Source organism: Apaloderma vittatum, unplaced genomic scaffold (assembly GCF_000703405.1).
Source record: "Apaloderma vittatum isolate BGI_N311 unplaced genomic scaffold, ASM70340v1 scaffold29139, whole genome shotgun sequence".
In the NCBI taxonomy this organism is placed as follows: Eukaryota; Metazoa; Chordata; class Aves; order Trogoniformes; family Trogonidae; genus Apaloderma; species Apaloderma vittatum.
In genome coordinates this window covers 412-6,210 of record NW_009734013.1, presented here as the reverse complement: position 1 = coordinate 6,210, position 5,799 = coordinate 412, and the positions used below count along the sequence as shown (strand labels likewise).

The 5,799-nt window shown below is 40.1% G+C and overlaps 1 protein-coding gene across 3 annotated transcripts in view; it reads right to left on the bottom strand.

Annotated features, from left to right (window-relative positions):
• The window catches only part of NPRL3 (nitrogen permease regulator-like 3 (S. cerevisiae)), a 41,793-nt gene extending 36,225 nt beyond the window's left edge, over window positions 1–5,568 (bottom strand). For 2 of the 3 annotated variants that reach the window (XM_009876113.1, XM_009876114.1), the window contains exon 1: window positions 5,507–5,568. The gene's annotated coding sequence lies outside the window, so the exon portion shown is untranslated. Of the gene's footprint in view, window positions 1–445; window positions 485–5,506 lie in introns of all 3 variants that reach the window. The other variant, XM_009876112.1, reaches the window with a different exon arrangement.
• Between the last annotated feature and the right edge of the window lie 231 nt (window positions 5,569–5,799).

Sequence of the window (5,799 nt, the reverse complement as noted above, 5' to 3'; positions counted from 1 at the left end):
AAACAAGTCAACTGGTCAAAACCAGGTCTCGGAAGAGCTGTCCATAACTACTGTGGGATTAAACAGTTTACTCACTGATCTGTACTTTTAAGTCACTGCTCATCAGAAAGGAATTTGTTCTAGGGCTCCTTGTTGGAGTAACTACAATGCCAAGGCTATACTTGTTGCATTCTCAGAAGATGACAACTTTTTCAGTTCTCAGAAGGGAAAGAACCACACCCACCCTGGATACCCTACAGGAAGCACAGAAATGTTAGTAGGACCTTTGTAATTATTCTGGCATAAACCTTTAGCAATACATCTCCTAGAGACACTGTGATTTAGCACGGAATTATTTCATCATTTGGTGTAAAACAGAAACTAGAAACAAAGCACAATTAAAAGGATGGTGAGAAAAAAAAAGCCATTCTAGACAAAGGTGATTGTTTAGAACATTTGATCTTACCCTGAAACCAATTGCTCATCAGTTAGAGGACATTGGTCTCTGAAATGGGAACATGGCCATAAACACAAAACAAAACACAACAGAAGAAAATAAACGAGGCAAGTACACAAAATACAAAAAAAAAAAAAAGAGATAATATTAAAAACTATGTTGAACTATTAAGGGTTAAACTCCTGTAAAGGAAATAAAACTATTGAGAAGACTCAAAAGTTAATGGCAAGTGAATTCTGGAGTATATTGCAGGCTTAGATTGACAACATGGAGAAAACAGGCTCAGGTGTATTAGTCCCCTTGCTAACCCTGGCTGCTGGAATGCCTTCCCATGATACACTGCATTTACAGAGCTGTATTTACACCGTACTTTTTAATTCATGCTTACCTTACGATAAAACAGAAGAAGGTGCAGTCTGATTTAGAGCAGATTTTAAATTTTACTTTCTTTTCTAGACTGTTACTAGCGTTCTCGCCAAAGGAACATCCTAGGCAGCCCCAAATGACCCACAGCTCTTCACAACTGGTTCTGGTGCTTCCATACCCACAAGAGGATGCTGAACATTTATTGCAGCAGCACAGCCATGATTCTGTAAAGGGCCTTGCACACCGAGCTGCTGCTGCCTGCCCCAGGGATCTAAACAACAGGTACAAGCCTGGCCAGCCTCACGGCACAACCATGAAGCCCTTCTCTGTCTCTGTCTGCCTCAGGCAATAAACAGAAGCCCAGGAAGAGTAGCTGAAAAAGTTTTCAAGGCAAAGAACCTGAAAATCTTCTTTACAACAGGTACAGAGCGAGGCTCTCTTAACAGCTGCACTCACTTTTAGAGCAGAGAAACACTTGTTTTTTCATTTTAACAGTCGACTGCTTTTTTTTCTTCCAAATAACGAGGGAGAAAAGGACTTGTTTCCTGAAACAAATTTCCTAAATATACTGAAAAATAAATCCGATGAAAGCTTTCACTGTCCATGTTAGAAAGGGGTGACAAAATGAAATCCTCCAGCAGTTATTTAATTCAAAAGACAGCGAATTTCCACCAATCATGTTGAAAAGGGAACCTAGAGCCATCCCAAACGACAAACTATACAAGGGGGGTGATATTACAGGAAGGGTGTTTAAAGGGATGGATGGACGAATGGAAAAGCACAGGCTTACAGAAAGGAAGCCTTTCAGAACAAATACAAGTAAAAACACTGGAGTCCAGTGAAAGAGGGACAGAGGATACAGAAATGTTGTCACAGGAGAACTACTGTTTGTTAGAAAGGGACATTCAAGTCCTTGTTTGTCAGTAACTTGGGATTTTTTTATAACAGAAGCGTTTGGCCAATTAATGACATCAATGCTGTCAAATTTGCTAAATCCCCTCCAGTTACTCGGTTATGCTACTAAAAAAGGCAAAGTCTGGCATAACATAAGTTACTCCATGTGCATCTTCATTAGAATTTTTGCCCACTGACTATACCACCTTCCAAAAAATTACAAAAAAAATTCGAAAATTTCAAATTTAACAAAACTTTATCTTATGGCTTCAAATCAGAAATTGTCTCATGCTTTCTCACAGGAGAAAAAAAATAAAAAGACTCTCAGGGATCTCTATAAGCTGTGAGGGGTACACATTAGTAGTAAAGCAAAAACTCAAAAACTGAGGGATGTTTTTGAAGAGAGTAAGTTATGAAAGGCTGAGAAGAAGCCAACAAAGAGAAACACTTGACAGTAAATTTGTTTTGACAGTGACAGATTCTTCTGACTATCGTTTTGTTGCGTGGCCACCACCAACACATCTCAACCCCTTCTGCTGCTTGTCTTGCTTTTAAAAGGAAGAAAAATCTTTACTCTGAAGACCCAAACACACAGGTCCATTGAGTAGAAGTTAATACAAGCAAATACACACCACTAACCTAGAGGCAGGATTGTCATGAATAACCTGCAATTGTCTACAAAAAACAAAAAGTGTAACAACGACCAGGAAATTTTGAGTCTGAAGGCTAAAAGAAATCCAATTACACATACAAAATATGCTACATGGAAAATGAGAGTTAAGGCAGCCAAACTGATCTTATTTTGGCCTTTCTGAGATCGTAAAGAAATACATATACCTCAGCTGCTCCAGAAAAAGTCTGCTGAAAAGTCACTGACCTGAGTTCCAATAGTTTAGGAAAAAAGACACAGTGAACCTTACCCAGGACACAGCTGGTGACAGATTGCTAGTGTATGAAAGACAGCCATCCAGTGTAAAAAACGATTAACCCGACCCTCATAAGAACTACTGCAGCAACAAGATAAATCTGAAATAACCTTTGTTACTGAACACGAAAAGATGTGAAAGACCCAACCTGCCAAATTATCAAACTTGCCATACACCATCAACTCAAACCGAGCACTCTGCCCACTCCAAAGCCTCAATTTGTGCCACCAGAAACATCCACCGATGCTACCAATACGTGGTGATTTAAAGGAATATTTTTGCCAACTCTTCCTTGAAGAAGCCTTGTAGAAACAATATGAAATCACTTAATAGATTACCTTCATCGCAGACAATCCCAATTCAAAAATCACCATCACCAGAAAACAGACGGGACTTTGTGCTGATGAAATCTCCCCACAGACTAGGGAAGCAAAGGTTTCAGAAGGAGAACCACTGCGCTAGAGAACAAACTTCCAAGTTTGAAAGAGCTGCCAGTGGGGGAATGGGAGGCTTTCACAAAACCAGTCACTCCATTCCTGATCTTCAATGGGAATGTACAAAACACAGTCTGAACAGGAGCTCAGGAGTGAAAACTGGTAACACTGACATGGAAAAAACCCTCATGGGCCCCGTGACAATACTGGTTTTACAGCATACAATAGTTAAGCTTCCTTTCCTAGTTTATAACTCATATGCATCTTGCTCTTTCCAAGAAATCTGCAATTTTCTGCTCCCACTCTCCCCTTAGAATCTCCTCTACTGATTATACTGGTGTTGGGAAAAAACCTTTTCAACAAGTAAACCTGAAACAACTACAATTTTGCAAGAGACCTTGACTTTCTGAATGCAGGCACCCAGCCATGTCAGCAGCACGAGCAGTGTGCTGGACCTCTGTTATCTGCCCTCGAGAAGAACCAACACTTTCAGAGCAGCATGAACACTCACTGCCTTCTATTTCACCTTTACCCGCACAGCAGCTACAGACAGATCCGCAGGAGATGACATTAAGGGATTCCCTGCTAACGGACCTGTGTTGGCTGACACCTCAATTTCATCTAAGTAGATCCAAGGCTTATAACCACTGACCTTGGTAAGAGTCAGGTGCAGACGCTGCAGCATGAATTTGTACGCATTGCCACATACAAAACTGTACAAGTGGCGACTTCTTTTTTCTGAAGGCCATCACTGCTGACAGGGACTGCTGCCTCAATATTCTCTCCTCCAGTGCTTCAGAAATACGATACTTTGTGCTTAGTGAGCTCAGCTGAGAGACCACAAATTCTTTTAAACACTAACAGTTTAACAACAAATACCGGATCAGGAGATTAAGCGCTAACTTTCAAGTCCAGAGCTCTTGACATTACTACAAATTAAATAAATAAATAAATAAATAAATAAATAAATAAATAAGTTACATGTAGGTTACATGCCAGCACAGTCAATCTACTTAAAACCAGTTTTAGGAAAATACTAGCATTTTTCTCATAACTTGACCATAACTCAAAACGATTGTAGCAGCCACATATTGCACTACCCTAGTTCAGCACCACAGGCAACACCCAGCAAACGCAGCTCCGCCTGAAGCGCTCTGTCCAACAGGGCAGAGGCAACACGAATCAGTATCAGACAGAAGTTGGTACCATTCCAACACTGTCTAGGGAAATACTAGCCAGGGTTTTGAACAGCAACCAATAAAATCCCTGAGATAACCAGCGTGCACTGAGCCTTCCTAATGCACATGCTAGCTTCTACCCACAGCAGAGTCTGAAACACCGTTCACCAATTACCAAACTGCCACCGCCAAGGCTTGCTCCCACCGGAGCTGGGCCCCGAACCAGACTGTGCTCACTGGAGACAGGACAGAAGGCTGCATATGAAGGTTCCAAAGACACCAGAAGAGACAAAAGATACAAATTACCTGAAGAAAAATGTGTTTTCCTAAGATCCCAGTTCTGGAAAAACACGAATTTATGAAGTTTATGGTCATGGGTGATTTTAATTCCAACTAAACCATTTTCAGTCACAAAGTTAAGGACAAGCTTACTTTTTGCGAGGTTGGGATTTAAATTTCTTTTTCTGGGCAAGTGATGAGCACTTCTTTTTTACTCTCGTATGAGAGGCGAGCAGCAAACTACTCCACCATTTGATTAATACTGGAGATTAAAACACACTTCACAAAAAAGATCTGCAACTTAACTATGTGCCAACAGAGGAAAAAAAACAACTTTTTCTTTCCCAGATTTGTCTCGTATCTGATAGTGATAGATTAAGAACCAAGAAGCAGATTTCAAATTTTCTACAAAAAATAATTAGAGGGTCTACTTGTACGTATATGCATGCCGAATAACACACTGCCTGTTTTCAGTGCATTTGTTACCCACTGATTTCTGGCAACTGAAAAACTATCTTTAAGGCTCGGTTTCCTTTTGAACTCCTATTTCACTCCACAGACACAAAGGCAGCTATATCTGGAGAAACAAAATTAGTTATTCATTAGTGCACAGCAATTCCATACAACAGTACACAAGCTAGGGAAGAATTTGAGGCAACTGAACAATATATCCAGTTAGAGGTAGGCAGGAGAAGACAAGTGGAATTTTGCCAAAGGATTAATATTCCTAGTTCTTAACAAGTAATATCACCTTTCTAACAAGCACAAAACACCTGTCCTATACCTTGCGCAGTAAACAACAGATTCAGTAGCATTCCCTCATGAGCCATTTGTCATTATGAAGCACTGATTTGCTTATAACTTGGCATTACAGCATTTCTGGCAAGTTGTCTTCTAATAGTCCAAGAGAATTTGCCTATTGAACTAGGAGGTAAGAGAGTCACCTCTCCTCCATTTCAAACTCTTAGGCAAGAAGAAATGTCCTCCTCCTACCTGGAGTCCCCATCTTGATCTTCTGTGGTGTCACCAGAGCTATTCACAGCATATCGACTCCTTGGTTTATCTGAGGCAAAGAAAAAGGAGAACTTTTCTGAGGAAAAATCTCCTTAAAGTGTTTGTGTTTATATGTGAAGAGAATCCTTGTTTGTGTCCTTTTCAAAATTATCTATAGGGCAGATTAAAAAAAAACTTAAAAGCAGAAAGAGCTTTCCTTTCTGAAATACCAGGTCTTTTGTTTCTATTCTCGCTCAAAACTCCATCAAAAAAATAGGAGAAAGAGGTTTTCA